The following is a 16,997-nucleotide window of genomic DNA, read 5'->3' as shown; positions in this document are numbered from 1 at the left end:
GAAGCGGGACCCGCTGCCGAAGTGCCAGGTCTTCAGTGGTAATTCGGTGGTGGGGGGCCCCCACCGCGGGTCTTTGGGGCACGTCAGCGGCAGGTCCCGGAGTGGAAGGACCCCCCGACCGCTGAATTACTGCCGAAGCTGGGGCCCCCGCCGCTGAAGTCCCCAGGCCCGCTGAATCCTCTGGGCCACCCTGATTTGATTGCTGGCTGTGCAGCTGCATTTCCTGATAAATATGCTTTGTAACTCTTTGGTTTTTCATCCTAAAATGTCCATACCAAGAAAGCTGCTAAAACCAAACCAATGCTGATAGAGGTAATTACTGGGTTCAGCTATGAATATCCCCATTGCTGCTCTTTCCTGCCACTTATTATGATGCAACTGACAAAGATGACAAGCACTGAAAATGTCAGTCCATCACTGTTGAGACTTTCTAAGCACCCAGGTTTCATTGTTGCACCACAAAGTTGGTAAAATTGGGGTTCTATAAATTTACAGTTTCTTGTCAAGCTTAATGTCATGACATCTCCACAGAGGAAGTTGAAAGGCCCAGAACACGGCAGTGGCTGTTGCTGTATAAGCATCTTCATCTGTTGAACATCCTCTAGCATGGTCTGTGATGGTTCCCAGGTATTTAACAATTGCCTCCCTGCCCAATATCATGCCCAGATAGGTTAATAGTGAGCTTGAGGCTGCTTGTGGTCATAGGCAGGGACTTAGTTTAATCTAGTTTAATAACTAGACCAATGAACGTTGCTTTTTGCCCAAACACATCAGCTATAGCAATTCACCAAACTGAGACAAGAAGGCAATATAATTAGTTTGAGGTTTAGAAGCAAAATGATATTCAGCTCAATGCCATTTGAAAGTGCCTCCTAGTCTTATCCATCAACCAACGAATGCTGATACTGAACAGTGATGGTGACAGGAATCAGCTTTGCTGAACTCCCATAGAAATAAGAAACCATGCTGTATATTTACTATTATCTTGAACACAACTTTCTCTTCCTTTTGTAGAGCTCTTCTATTAATAACTGCCTTTCCATGGACGCTGAGTTGCTTCCTTAGATCCTACAAGTTGCTCAATGCAGTGAATCAAAGGCCTGACAGAAGTCCTATAAACAGTGCTGTGCACAGGTTATTAAATTCAGCTGTCATCTCAAAAAGTTGTCTCAAGATAAAGATCTGGTTAATAGTAAAATTAACAGATCCAAAGCTGCATTGAGTATGCAGACCTTCTCCAAAAAGTGCATCGTTGATATGAGATATTATTAACACAGAAACTTTCTGTGGAACTGACTGTAGTATAATAGCTCTATAGTTGCTACACTTGACTTTATCACCTTCTTTGAACAGCCAACATATATAGGACTAACAAATTGTCTACTTGCTGCAACTGAGTGGCAGACAAATATTAAGAGGTGTATGTTCTTTCTTAGCAGCTTAGATCTCCTCAGAGATTAGCCATTTCTTGAGATTTGGCAGTAGTCCTTGAAGGCCTCAAATTTCCGTTTTGAGACAGTTAATGTATTTGATTTTTTTGAAATTCCCTTAATCTAACCTTAGCTTTCTTATCGCTGTCACATTATCTAGTACAGTGGGAATAGCTCAAGGCTGTGGTGGTAACCAAATATAATGTATATTGTGACAGACCCAGGCCAGTGGGATACAGGAGTCTGGTAGAGGGCAAATATACTGGTCACTGGGTGAGTAGTTTTCTGTTCCCTGAGTGACCAGAGCAGGGTCTGCACTAGAGTAGTCAGGAACTTGCCAGAACCAATTAAGGCAGACAGGCTGATTAGAACACCTGCAGCCAATCAAGGCAGGCTAATTAGGGCAACTGTGTTTTAAAAGGAGCTCTCTCCAGTCAGATGGGGAGGAGCCAGAGGAGAAGTGCGTGTGAGGAGCTGGGAGCAAGAGACACAAGGAGCTGAGACTGAGAGGGTGTGCTGCTGGAGGATTGAGGAGGACAAGCGTTATCAGACACCAGGAGGAAGGTCCTGTGGTGAGGCTAAAGAAGGTGTTTGGAGGAGGCCTTGGGGAAGTAGCCCAGGGAGGTGTAGCTGTCACACAGCTGTTACAAGAGGCACTGTAGACAGCTGCAAATCCATAGGGTTCTGGGCTGGAACCTGGAGTAGAGATCGGGCCCGGGTTCCCCCCAAACCTCCCAACTCCTGATCAGACACAGGAGGAGTTGATCCAGACTCTGGGGGAGATCACTGAGGTGAGCAAATCTGCCAATAAGCGCAGGACCCACCACTGTAGAGGAGGAACTTTGTCACAACATATTAAGATGAATAGATTTTTCTTATCAAAGAATACTTTGAAATTTCATGTGAACTTTAAAATCAGATTGATGTTCATTCAAAAAATACTTTGATGGAGCTAGATATCATCACTAAAGCAATACATGTCTCTCTGTCTTCAGACCTGTTGGTGTGTGACACAAGCAACTGAAACGTTTGAGAAATGACATAAGTATGGGACCATTGGGTTTTGTTGCATGGAGTATCTCATTCATTTTTAGCTATGAAACCTGTTAAGGATATTTTCTGCATGAGCCAAATGAACCTGTTTAAAGCAGAAAACTGAAAAAAGGAATTCCATCATGTGCAATGAGAATGGCCTCATTTATTAGTAATCAGCACGGTTTCAGTTCCAGCTCTTGATCACTGTAGCTCTGACCTCTGCCTCTTGAAATGAAGGGAGTTCCTGTTATCCTCCCTCTGTAGATTAGCTACAGGTGTGGGTCATGACACATACTTTGCCAGTGGACTGCATGCTTGTTTACTAGATAGTTTGACCAAGTGGGAAAAGGCATCAAATCTAACTTTTCTCATGTATATTTGCAGTCACCCAAGCCTTCGTGCTATGTTACGCAGTGGAGGCGATGGGATTGGGGAGCTTAGATTGTTTTATGTAGCTGTGACCAGACTCATCTTCTTGGAGAACTCGTGTTCTTTCAGGGTCAGCCCTACAAAGGTGGAAGCAGGAGTTAAGGACTCTTTTTTGTAGCTGAACCAATCCAATTTCTTTTAAAGGGGCAGGATTGAGTAGTCAAATGTGACTATATTCCTATGCCACTGTTGGGCAATAGCACAGTATAATAATAGGAGGATCTGCCATTATGCAGATCATCCTGTCTGTCCTCCTTTATAGAGCTAGGAGGCTAATTCAGCTACTAGTTTGGAGAAGCTGTGCAACATTGGGGGAACAGAAGGATTCTTTACCCTCTTCCCTCTGTAGAGTTCCCAGTGCCCATGGAAGTGACTAGAGTGGGGGTAGGATTTTGCAGTAACTGAGAAGATGCGTGGCTTGTAGTAACTCTGTGAGCTCAGATCAAGTGTGAGTAGTCTTTTGGCTTATCTAAGGCCGTGATCAAGTGTCTTGATGTTTTTGGTCTTTTAGCCTCAAGATGAAAACCTTGTCTGTGTCTCTGGGACCTGGAAGTAAAAACATTATTTAAGTTATATCTAGGATTTGGTTTTTACTAAAGTTTTAATCATCTGTTTGTACATTTGACCTGATTAAGTCTGTTACAATATCTATTTTCAGCAAAATATTTCAGAATGGAGTTTTAATGTATCCTAAAATGCATGCAGTGATATAGGGTAATATTTAACCAGAAGTTTGTTTATTTGTTGCTTTCTAGTGATCCTCCTCTTCATACTTGCTAGTATAAAGTAGATTAGAAATGGTATAGAGGGACATGAGGCTAGGGTCAGGCATGGAAGTTTAAGTTAGACTAAAGACTTTTTCCACATAAGCAAATATTTGCTCAAATTCATGACCCGAGTTCCATCAGGCTTTTAAATACTGGCTTGGTAAATACTGGTTTACTGTGGTAGTCCTATCTGTAACCCTTTTGTAGTATAACAAACTGAGAAATTCATAATCCTTTCATGTTACAAAATTGTAATGCCTAGCTTTTCAACACACAAAATAAGTTTAAAAGGCATCATTATCTCCTTCTCCCCTACTCGCACTCCCTTGAGGTAGAAACCTTACTTATAGCATTTCATTAGCTCCAGATTATGAATGTTCCTCTTCATCATTCTGAACTCAGCTAAAAATCAACATCAAGTGGACACTTCCATTACTGAGCCAAAACTTGAATAGCTAGTATGGGGAGAGCTGGTAGCACTGCCAGATAAGGTTGTTTGAAACTTCTCATTATAAATCTGGTTTCAGTTGCTTGCAATGTCTACCTCATTTTCACTATGTAGGCTGAACTATTGTATTCTGGAGGTCTGCCTTAGATTGATTTTATTTATATTTTTGGTGTAATAGTGGGGGAATTTCAGCTAAAACAGTTCAGCCAGTTTTGACAAAGAGATTTGGAAAAATACTTTGTTTTGCTCTTGTTAAAATAAATTCTTATGACTTTTTCTTTGAAGTGTGGACTTGACTTTGTAGCCTGGACATGAAATTTGGCAGACAGGACGACTTTTTTGTTGTGAATAAGCCTTCCATGATCCCCACGAAAATCCACTCAAAATTGACCAAGTTGAGTTTTTGAAAATCACAGTTGTATGTGCGCAGCAGAGATTTGTTGTTTTTTAGGAGCTGAAATCTCTGACGATTCTGCCTTCATGGCTTGAGCCTCTCAGAGCTCTTGCCTGTGACAGGGCTGTGCATATGCCATCCCCAAAGAGCAACTGAGCATACTCCATGCCTTTATAGCTCTGTTAGAAACAGATAGTTAAGGGTTAATGCCTCTTTTACCTGCAAAAGGTTAAGAAATTCACCTAGCCTAGCTGACACCTGACCAGAGGAACCAATGGGGGAACAAGATGTTTCAAAAGGAAGGAGGGAAGTTTCCTTTGTTTAGAGTCAGTTTCAGTTTCAGCCGGAGTGGAAAAGATCAAGAAACCAGCCTCTTATCAGAGTAGTAAGTTTTAGAAAGGAATAAATAGGTTTATGTTTATTTTCTTTTGTAACTTGTCTTTGTGCAATTAGGGGAATTATCAAATTGGATATTCTTGTGTGTATTAAGGTTTTCGCCCAGGGGAACATCCTGTGTTTTAAATCTGTTGTCTGTGAGATCAGCTTATATGCTGTCTCCCAGAGGTTTTTTTCTTTTACCTTTCTTTTCTTTAATTAAAAGCCTTCTTTTTAAGAACCTGATTGATTTTTCCTTGTTTTAAGATCCAAGGGGATTGGATCTGGACTCAGCAGGAATTGGTGGGGGAAAAGAGGGGGGATGGTTAAATTCTCCATGTTTTAAGATCCGAGGGATTTGGATCAGTGTTCACCAGGGACTTGGTGGAGGAGTCTCTCAAGGCTATCCAGGGAGGGGAAGGTTTTGAGGGGGAAAGAGATTTTTCCAGGTAACTCAGAAATCTGGATGGTGGCAGCGAGACCAGATCTAAGCTGGTAGTTAAGCTTAGAGGTGTTCATGCAGGTCCCCACATCTGTATCCTAAAGTTCAGAGTGGGGGTGAGACCTGTGACAAGCTCCTACATGTTACTGGACAGCAGATACACTATCCTCACAGAGTGACTGAACGTACTCTGGACCAGGCCTACAGTGGCAAGCCAAACTTCTCCTGTAAAAGCTGTGCTCCCAGCTACTTTGGGCGGGCCGATTTGAGAGCAGGGAGCCTCTGTCTGATGTGTTCTCAGTGACCCCTTCTCCCCACTGACTCCTAGGCAGTATGGAGGAGGAAGCTGTCTGATTTGAATACAGAAGTGACAAATGATGGACTAAGGGAGCAGATGTAAAGCAGTATATTTGGGACTATGAGTCAGAGACTGGGAGTGGAAGAAGAAACTGGGACTGGATTGGCTGGGCAAGGAAACTGGTACTGAGAGGCCGGGAGGCGAGGTGGAGAGGGCAAGATGAACTGGTTGGTCGAGGAAACTGGGAGCCAGTGAAGGAATATTGTGCACGTGTATGAAGGTGTATGTGAGTAGGATTTATTGCGCAAGCAAACTTTAATTGGGATGAAAAGCTTGAGTGGAGACTAGTAGTAGAGTCAGGGAGAATGGGACTGGTGAAAGAAACATGACAGACAGGTTGGAGAGGATGGAGCATGAAGGGTCAAGCTTGGAGGATATGGGTAGAACAGTCTGTGCCCTAGAGTGCACACTCCTCCAGAGCCTAGAATGGAAGTCAGAATTCCTGAGTTCTACCATTCTTCTGCTGTTTCATATATCTGTGAAACCAACTGGCGAAGTGTTTCATATCCCTGTCTAGTGGTAGTCCACATAGAGGATGACAACCTATTACTGTATCATTTGCTCTGTTAGCTCACGTGGCAGATGTCAGTGTGGTGGATCTAAAGGTTCGAACCCTGCTGATGAGCCATGTGTCAATATGATGCCACATGATGGAATTTCTGTTTTTTTCAGTTTGCTTTTTAAAAACCCGGAGAATTAGTGTCATAAAATTAACATGAGAAGAACATTATTAAGGTTGCAGAGCCTCTCTAATATGGCAAATGTTTTTCACAGTACCCTTAAAGTAGCCTGTTTAAGTTTCTTAAAGTTTGGCAAGTGTGTTAATGTCCTGTTAGAACATTGTTTTATATTTTTAGTGTGAAAATACCTGTTTTACTTTTTGTTACAAGTTTCCTTATAAATTTCTGTAATATTGTTTGACTTAAACTTGTTCCTTTTGTGCTGACAATACAGTGCAGTGCATTAGTGTCATCCGTGGAGGATCGAGCTGTGCATACCAACACTATGACAACTTGTTTCTCATTTTTGAGTCTGTAGGCAGTGTATTTCGTTTTACACAATGGTAGCGCTGTTGAAATGCCACTACATTGGTATAGAAGTACACATTTCAATTCATTTTTTTCCCAACATGATCTGGGTCTCCTCTTCTTCTTTTTTTTTTTTTTTTTAAAGTAGGTGTCCTGTTTTGATAAGTATCAGAGGGTAGCCGTGTTAGTCTGGATCTGTAAAAGCAGCAAAGAATCCTGTGGCACCTTATAGACTAACAGACGTTTTGGAGCATGAGCTTTCGTGGGTGAATACCCACTTCCTCAGATGCATTCTTTGCTGTTTTGATAAATTACACTAATAATTAAAACTAAGTTATTTCTATAGGCTTCTCAGTTGTGACCAACTGAGCAAAATAAAGAAGTGGGCTGAGATTTTTGTTCCTGACCTGATAGTATTAACAAGATGTAGTAATGGATATGAAACAGAAACATAATTTGATATGCATTTATACAGGTTTTTAAATAATTATGATGTGATTTTAACAAAACTAGAGGGTCAAATATTGCAGTCCTTGCTCACTTGCCTTACATTCGTAGTTTAAGATGGCATTTCTGTTTTAACAGTACTTGTATTCAGCTGCATATGACTCTTCAATAAAACTGTCTGTTGAGCTATAACTTCTGCTTGGTTATAGCCCAGAAGTAAGTTTACTTTAGAATAGTCTGATAGCTCAGATGTGCAAACTGATATTTGTTTGTATGCATATATTTAATATATTAATATATATTTCTGAATATATACTGTGCATTCAGTACAAGGTTTTTATTTTTATTCAGTCTTCTGGAGGGTTTTTAGTGAGATGGTTTATTACTAAAAAGCTAAAAAAAATTGAATTGTTTAATATTTTTGCACATGGTTAACTCAAACATCACATGTGTTACATACATTTTGTTTTGTTAGAAGAAACTTTTCTTTGAATAAAAGATTTTGGAGGTTTGAAAGTCGTATGTTGTTGGTAGAAAAGTGTAATTTTAAACTGTTAGGTGCCAACTAATTTTATGTTAAGAATTATTAAAATATTGAGTCCGAAGAAACAAGAAATGGTAGGCCAGCTCTTACTGATTTTTTTTCTTTTATTGCCATATCAGGGACGTAACTCCTGCTATTTTAGTCACAGGCATTCTTTTACGTATCTTAGCAGACATCATTTTTAAAACCAAGCAAAATAATCATAATTATTGACCATGGCTATTTTATTATTAAAGAAAAGAAAACACATTAAGTGAAGCAACACGAATGGCAACACAACTGAGAAACTAGTTCCTTCCTTTGTAATCTTCTGTATGTCTCTGTCTCTCTATGGAGAGCTTTTGGACTTCTTTGAGAGTGGATCTCATCTGGTGTCATTCTTTGTTTGATAAGACTAAAGTATATTGTTTCCCAAAATTTTTGTGAATCCAGTCTTAATATCTTATTAGATAACTAAACTGTTACAACCGGGCATCAAAATTTACGGGAAGGCGAGACCTAGTCTGGTTATGATGAATAACCAGCCAGTGTAGAATTGGGCAAAGTAATCTTAACTGAATCCTATGAAATCTACGAAAATATTTAAATCATTTATTTAGAATAAGCCATTTAAAGACTTGTCTCAGGAAAGATCATATAAAAGTATTAAGAAACTTAGATACAGTTAAATTCCACTCTTTTTCTGTATACCAATGTTTAATCCTCATCTCCTTACCAGGAATTACATGGTCTAACCATTTGGTGATTAACAAGAGAAATGGTTAGTATAGGGTTGCCAAAATTTTAATTTCTGAAAACCAGACACAGCAGCAGGAGAGCTGGAACCTCCCTCATCCCTACCTCTTCCTTCAAAGTTCTGCCCCTGCTCGTCTCTTCTCCTGATGCCCTTCCCCTGTCACTTATTGCTTCCTCCCTTCCTCCTTGCTCAATCCTGTGCACTTCTTTCCCCCTCCCGCCCCCAGCTGCACTCCCTCTGGTCCAGGGCTAGTACGGGAACCTGCCTGCCCACAAGATGCAGGTAGGAGCAGGGGCTGGTGTGGGTTGGTGACCCAGTGCCTCCTCCCTTCCCTCCCCATGGTAACTGGACTTTTGGTGTCTGGTCAGTACGTTTCCCCTTTCAACTGGACTTTCTGGTTGAAAACTGAACACATGGCAACCCTAAGTTAGTAACTTAAATTACAACAGCACTTTCATTTTCCAACAAAGTTATTACAAGAGTTTTAAAATCTGATCCCTTAATAGTGTCTGTCTTAACTTTCTCTCACCAATCCCTGATGAAGTTTTGGGCTGGCTTCTTTTTGAGTCTTCTCTTTCTTAGCTGTCTGTAGTAGCTTGCTTGCAGAGATGACCCAGCTTTATATCAGGATCAAATAGATTTTGTAATATATATGGTTACCATTTTTTGAATGTCACCAAAATAAATACCCAGGTAATAAAAGGATGACGAAACAGAAATACATCTCTTAAAAGTAATAGACAGGTTATGAATAAGATTTACTAATATTTGTTTGGAAAATATATATATGTTAATATTGATTTTAAAAAAATCTTCCCTAGAGCAGAGATTCTCAACCTTTTTCTTTCTGAGGTCCCCTCAACATGCCATAAAAACTCCATGGCCCACCTATGCCACAATAACTGCTTTTCTGTATATGAAAGCCAGGGCTGGTGTTAAGGGGTAGCAAGCAAGGCAGTTGCCTGAGGCCACGTGCCACAGGGGCCCCGAGAAGCTACATTGCTCAGGCTTCAGCTTCAGCCCCAAGTGGCAGAGTTCAGGACCTCGAGCTTCAGCTCCCTATGGCAGAGCTTTGGTTTTCTGCCCTGGACTCCATTGAGTCTAATGCTGGCCCTGCTTGGCAGACCCTCTGAAACCTGAAACCTGGATCCCTAGTTGAGAACCACTGCTGTAGAGCATTGTGCTTGACCTCAGTAGAGTTCACTAACTGGGATATAATCTTTATAGTTACCTACAATAACTTCCTAATAGAGAGATACTCTGGCTGGAAAAACATTTAGACCACAATTCTGTTGGTAGAACTAAATTTTGAGCTGGAGACTATTATGTAGAGGTCAAGTCATTATAGCTTTGACCTATCATGCTGGCATTTTTTCCTGTGTGTACTTAAAACTTAGTATGAAAGAATTAGCTAAACTGAATCTTGTGCTCACAATTACAGGGAAGCTTTTTGAAAATGCACATTAGCGCTAGCCATAACAAAGCAGATGTATTGAGTAATCTGTTTTACTTTAGTACTTTCAGAGCAGGAAAAAATGCTGCTTTGCTTAATCCAGAATTATAACTGCACTTTACTGGCACAATTATGGGACTAACTGCACTTCTGGCCCCTTTTTTGGCCTTGGAGTGTGCCCCTCAGGTTTTAGTTGTCTTGCTGTTGCCTGTCTTGCAATGGAATCTCTCTATTCCCCCACCGTTAGAACTGCATCCTGGTACAACCCACTGTCAGTCACTTATTACTCTGTAGGCCCATCTTGGTTTGGGCACCTACTTGATCTTCTCTTTGGAAACTGTGATCAGTGATGCTTACCAACAGCCTTCTTAAAACAAAGTATTTTTATTTAGGAGCTAGAACACAGCATTAGAGAAAAAGGTTATTAAAACAGCCTTTGTGCATATTTAGTCTCATCTAAGCTTATGCTTCACTACGAGCGAAGGTAGCTTTTTCTCTTCAGTGAATTCACGTTTCTTAGACAGCCGAGATCCTTTTGTGGATGTCTCATTCTAGTCTGAGAACCCCTTACCCCTTTCAAACTGATTTGGGTGTTGCCTAGGAGAGCAACACTGTTGTAAACCTCTGTGTACAAAGTATAGCCTAATCATAGCTGGAAGAAAAATGTGGCAAATCTCTCTACTCCCCGCCCACCCCTGAACGAAATAAATTCTGTGCGCCATAGTCACAGCTTCTGTGAAAAGATGCAGTTCTGAACTCTGTCAGTTCTGAATTTGGTCAGTTGACTTGTTTGAAAAAACATGTATTATTTATCAGTCAAGTTGCTGTCCTAGCAGCTGTAACGTGGATAGAGCACCATCATTATCCACTTCTCACAGTCTACTTCAGTCTCGCAATTCTTGTGAAAACACAGTACATTGACATTTACAGTAATCTTGCTAAGAATCCCTTGGAGCAGGTTTCTTGACATCTTAAAATATTCTTGTACAAGAATACTGTAATGGTACTTTTATGGCCTTCACACAGTAGTATCTGAGGGACCCCCATATAATTTAAAAAGATTAAAAATAAAAACTGTTCCATGGCTTATGCAAACATTGAAACACGGATGTGTGTGTGTATGTGTGTTTTTAGTTGGGACACTGATTAAAAGTACAGGCGAGGAGAGCTATCATAGAAGATTAGGGTCAGAAGAGATCACAATAGGTCATCTAGTCCAACTCCCTGTTCAAAGCAGGACCAACCTCAACTATATCATCCCAGCCAGGGCTTTGTGAACCCGGACCTTAAAAACCGTAACATTAAAAAAAGCTATGCTCAAATGTGGGATGCATTTGGTTCTGAATGCTGTATGCTCCGTTTTTATATTTACGTGAATAGGTTCTGTAGTCTAGGTCCAATTCTTGTGCAAGTTCTCTTCTGCACTCATGAGGCTCCTCCTTTTGGTCGGCAATTTCATTGTTCTATTGGAATATAGCTGCTGAGGGAGGTCAGAGCTGTAGAGAGAGAAGTGATCTCTCAGGTAGCTAAGGTCAATCCCATGGAGAACTTCAAATATTAGTACAGCAACCCTGAACAAGAATGCATATTTAAGTGGGGAGCCAATGAGCAAGTGGAGCCATTAGGGTAACACATTCACTGCAATCTATATTGCTGAGTTTGTACTTCTACATTTTGTACTAAACTGGAGCTTTTTAGGGTTAAAGACTTCGTTCTTAGGTATGAGAAGCAGTTTTTGAGCACAGCAAAGAAAGTGGTATGTGCATTATAGAACTTTATATATGGTTCTCCAGGTATTGTGTAATCTTTTAAAAGATTTATTTTTTAAAAACAATGTAAATTCTCTCCCTGTCCCTCAACCCCATATTCAGTTGATTATAAACATATCCTAGAAGCAAATCAGAGGAAGAAAGTGTTGCATTAGGCTGATGCCACTTGCAGTTTTCCTGAATTGTTTGTTTTAATGGAAAACTATTTAGTTACAGAATGCTGATGAAAATTGATTTAATTGTTTTCTGGCTCTGTAGTAGCACATGTGCTGGTAACACACACACACACAAGCATCCTCCTACCTCTTTTAAATTAATTTACTTTTACAATAGATTGTGTTTCACCAGAGACATTCACGTTTGCTGTACTTTCATCAACACAACTATAAAGTATTCTTATATTAAATTATACTAGAGGCAAGTGGATGTGAATATCTATATTTTAAAATGCTGTAATACAGCTACCAATTGCAGGAGTGCAAATAACTTAAAAGTTGCACAAAAAATTGCTAAGAGACATCTCTGGTGGAAATCCTGTGACCGGACATGTCTTCCATTACAGATTTGTTGTGTAGTTCTTCAGTTCTTCTACCATCTTCTTAACTAAACAACACTACCACTATTCCATTAGTGGAATGGAGAGTGTGCTTACAAAACTTGTAGATGACAGCTGTGACAGGGCAGTTTCCTGCAATATACTGGACAGACCTTATTGAATTAAGTTTTAAGATCACAGGAGTTCATTGTACTGAAAATACAAATGTACATGCATTATTGTGGGATTGTATGTAACATCTCTGAGGGGTGTGGGAATGGAAGAGACATAACTAATTCCAAGAATTATTTGAAACCATGTGCCAGGTGAGTGAACTTTTTAAGTTAAGTGGATTTTTAAGGAAATCCCTGGAAATTCCCTTCTGGAAATGCAAGAACTCAGCCTTTTGAAGCTTTACCCTCAGGAGTGGACCTTTGTCTGCTTATCACCAGTTACAGGAGGACAAGATCAAAGCATAAAAGAGCAATTCTCAGATTCCTGAGTGGGCTTGTTCTGAGCTAACAGCTATTATGAACTTGTGACCACAGGAAAACCCACTGATAGAGTATAAAAGACTGATTCCTCTGAGAGCTCTTACTGGTGTTGAGGTGATCTCTGGTAAACATTAGCATGCATGTAGGTTCTTTAATTATTTTAATGTTTTCTCTGTAATATTTTCACCTTAAGAATAAATGTTCTTGCTTAAAAAACGCTTTGTGGTAGCTATTTTCCAACTTTTTGCTGTCTCCAGTAGGGAAGAGTTTTTTTTTTGTTTTTTTTCCCCTCTTGCTCAACCACACATGACTTTATTTAAAAAGTTTAATAGCTACTGCTTATAACCTAGCCTGTGGCTGGAAGGGGCTTCCTCAAAGTCTTTAAAGCATCTGAGAGCAAGACAAACAAATCTTGCAGACATAGGAATTAGTTGCCACTCAAGACTAAGGCCTTATCTACTCAAAGTTGCACCAGTTTTACTTTGTCATGACCACACGTGCCTTGAACTTGGATCTGTGGGGATCCCAGTCAGCTGATGCCTCCTTGCTTTCACCCAGCTGCTTACTACCATCTGATTGGGTGGAAAGACCATGAAACCTGAAGCTACATCAGGGAAGCCTCCCTTGGGCCCTGGCTGGAGGAAGACTGGGACCTCTGATTGGTCAGGACTTCTTTTTTAAACCCAAAGAGAAGCACACTAAGTTGTGTGCACAACTGAACTATACCTGATTGCTGCTCAAAACCCTCACCTGGCACTACAGACTCCTTAATCCTCAGCATCCTGACCTTGGCCTGACTTCTGGTGACCCAAATAGTGCCTGACCCTGTCTGGATTAGTTCAGTTGGGTCCAGCCTATTTCCGAGGATCCTGAACATGGCTCTCTTGAACCAGGTTTCGGAGTGGTAGCCATGTTAGTCTGTATCAGCAGAAAGAATGAGGAATACTTGTGGCACCTTAAGAGACTAAATTTGTAAGTCTCTAAGGTGCCAAAAGTACTCCTCATTCTTTTTGCTGAACCATGTTGTTAACCACTCAACCTGGCTGCCTACTTACTGGCCCTACAGTTTGTGTGGATCACAACTCCAAGAGATAGGCCCAGTGAAAGAACGAGGATGGTGTCATTCGGTCAACTTCAGATCCAAAAAGAACTGGGCTCCCTGAAATGGGCAAACTTGCCTTTTGGTGGACAGCCAGCAACCACAGGCTCAAGCTGCATAATTGAACACTGAGAACCAACTGTTGCAGGAGCGGATGAGCAAACTCTGCACTGAAAATACAGTGCTGTGGGCACAACCCATGGCACAACCCTGAAAAGTGTCTTCCAGTACCCCTGCTGGAATGATTTGATGGTAATCATCAAAGGTTTCTGGGTTTCATGAATCAGTGTTACCTTCAGTTCTTACTCAGTTTCCAGTCCTGCGCTTTTGACCAGGCCAAAGTAGGCATGATAGCTAGTCAACTGTCTGGGGAAGTGTTGAATTGGGCCTCCCCATTGTTGGAGGGCATATTCTGGTATTGTTAAAAAAGACATTTTCTTTAGTCGATGTTGACCCTCATTGTGTCCACTTGGCAAATGCTGCTTTAAGGAAGTTGCAGCAGGGACATTTCCACTGGCTTATCACAGACACTGAATGGAATGTGGCAGCACAACATCACCAATTTTGATGGGGCCTGTGGGAGGAAATTAAGGATGAGTTGTCCTGGGCCTCAAGTCGAAAGATGCCCCCTTCAAGCCTCCACTCTGATCAGCATCCCAAGAAGGTCTTGTAATTTCAAGTAGCGATCCAACTGTGTGTATCGGAGAGGCTTGATGAATGCCAATACAGCAGGTCCTCATTGGGGGGCAGATAATTTTATAGACATTGCAGTTGCTCACGCCCTGCAAATCACCCTACAGCCTAAGGCCATGACCTGACATCAAGACTGACAGCTTACCTCTACCCTTGGGACCTGTATAATTTTTAAAAAGGGCATTTCCTGCTTTCCCACATAATGTCATTCTTCTTTCATTCATTGAAGCAGTAGATATCAATGCTATGGGAATGAACAATTTTTTAAAAATACAGTTTACCTAAAAGTTTGGTGCAGTAGCTGGAGCCAAGTGTTAGATCCTTCCAGGAAGTTTATAGTTATTTTCATGTCAGCACGTTAATGCTCCTCCCCAAAAAAAATCTTAGGTAATTATAGTCCAAGAAGAAAATTCAATCACAATTATGACATAATTGGCATCATTGAGATGTGGTGGAATAGTTCACATCTGGAATATTAGTATAGAAGAGTACAGCTTGTTCAGGAAGGACAGGCAGAGAGAAAAGTGAAGAGGTGTTGCCTTGTATATCAAATATGTACACACTTGTGCTGAGGTTGAGACAGATGTGGAGGGCAGACCTATTGAAAGATTCTGGGTAAGGATAAAAGGGGTAAAAGAAAGTGTGATGGTAGAGGTCTACTACAGACCACCAAACCAGGAAGGAGAGGTGGATGAGGCTTTTTTTAAATAAACAAAAATCATCCAAAGCAAAGGTCTTAGTGGTGATGGGGGACTTCCACTACCAGACACCTGTGGAGAAAGTAATCTGTGCCCTGCTGTATTATCACAAGTTCTTGTACTGTGTTAACAGACAAGTTTTTATTACAGAAGGTGGAGAAATTGACTAAAGAGAGGGGCTGCTCTTGATTTGAATCTGACAAATAGGAAGGAACTGTTTGAAAATCTGAAAATGGAAGGCAGCTTGGGTGAAAGTGATCATGAAATGAAAGAGTTCATGATTTCAAGGAATGGTAGGCAGGAAAACAACAGAATGAAGAAAATGAACTTCAAAAAGGCAGATTTTAGCAAATTCAAAGAATTGGTAGGCAGGAGCCTGTGGGAAGTAAGTCTAAGGGGAAAAAAGAATTCAGGAGAGCTGGCGGTTTTGTAAAGAGACATTGAGGGCCCAAGAGCAAACTATCCCAATGCATAGGAAAGATAGGAAGTATCATAAAAGACCACTTCCCTTAACTAGGAGATCTTCAACAACCTGAAGCTCAAAAACAAAAAACAAGTTCATAAAAAAGTGGAAAATAGTTTAAACTACGAAGGATGGCTATATATGAGAAGAAAAGCATGCGGGCAGAAAATTAGACAGGCCAATGCACAAAATGAGATTAAACTAGCTAGGGATATATAGGGTAACACGAAAACATTTTACAAATACATTAAGCCAGAGGAAGACCAAGGAGAGAGTAGGCCCATTATTCAGTGAGGCAGGAAAGACAATAACAAAAACCGCAGCAGTGGCTGAAGTGTTAAATGCCTTTTTTTGTTTGTTTTTCACTAGAAAGTTTAGTAGTGATTGGATGACTAACATTGTGAACATCAGTGTAAATGCAGTAGAATCTGAGGCTAAAATAGGGAAAGAACAAATTGAGAATTACTAAGGGCAGGTCTGCACTATAAATTTACAGTGATGCAACTGCACCACTGTAGTGCTGATGAAGATGCTCTAAGCTGAAAGGAGAGAGCTCTCCTGTTGTCTTAATAACTCCACCTCTGTGAGAGGCGATAGCTATGTTGGCAGGAGAAGCACTTAGGTCAGTATAACTGTCACTCAGGAGTCTAGATTATTCAACTCCCCCCTCCCCCCGAGAGATGTAGCTATGCCGAAGTAATTTTGTAGTGTAGACCAGGGTCAAGAAAAATTAGATGTCTTGAAGTCAGTAGGGCCTGATGAAATACATCCTGAAATACTTAAGGAAGTGGCTAGAGTGATCGCTGAACCATCTCAGAGGATGGGAAGAGGGCAACTATAGTATCTATCTATAAAAAAGGGAATAAGGAGAACCTCGGGAGTTATAGACCAGCTTGCTTAACTTCTGTACTCGGAAAGATAATGGAGCAAATAATCAATATCGTATCAAATGGGATCCTGCAGGGATCTGACCTGGGTCTGGTTAGGGTGACCACACAGCAAATGTGAAAAATCAGGATAGGGGGTTGGGGGTAATAGGAGCCTATATTAAAAAAAGACCCCAAAATTGGGACTATCCCTATAAAATCAGGACATCTGATCACCCTAGGTCTGGTCCTACTCAGAATGCCTTCAGAGCTGGGTGCCCAGCCAACAGCTGCTGCTCTCTGCTCTGCTTTCAGTGCTCAGTGGTGATATATGTACTTGGGGAATGGAGGGGGGTAAACAACTACAGACACAAAGAAGGGGGGCTCGATCAAATAAGTTTGAGAACCATTGTTCGAGATAATACTTAGCCCTGTCTCAATGCAGTGGAATGGACTAGACAAGGTCCCTTCCTTCCTACATTTCTATGATTCCT

At 40.9% G+C, this 16,997-nt stretch overlaps 1 protein-coding gene and 1 long non-coding RNA gene across 4 annotated transcripts in view; both read left to right on the top strand.

Annotated features, from left to right (window-relative positions):
- Positions 1 to 16,997, top strand: part of PLEKHA7 (pleckstrin homology domain containing A7) — a 289,322-nt gene that overhangs the window by 39,430 nt on the left and 232,895 nt on the right. The window lies entirely within an intron of this gene.
- LOC115650463 lies at positions 11,007 to 16,373 on the top strand. Its single transcript, XR_004000099.1, has 3 exons — positions 11,007 to 11,181; positions 13,602 to 13,604; positions 16,363 to 16,373. It is a non-coding gene; the product is annotated as an uncharacterized LOC115650463 (long non-coding RNA).

Source organism: Gopherus evgoodei, chromosome 4 (genome assembly GCF_007399415.2).
Source record: "Gopherus evgoodei ecotype Sinaloan lineage chromosome 4, rGopEvg1_v1.p, whole genome shotgun sequence".
In the NCBI taxonomy this organism is placed as follows: Eukaryota; Metazoa; Chordata; order Testudines; family Testudinidae; genus Gopherus; species Gopherus evgoodei.
Note: the sequence above shows the minus strand (reverse complement) of the source record. Positions and strands in the feature narration are given on the sequence as shown.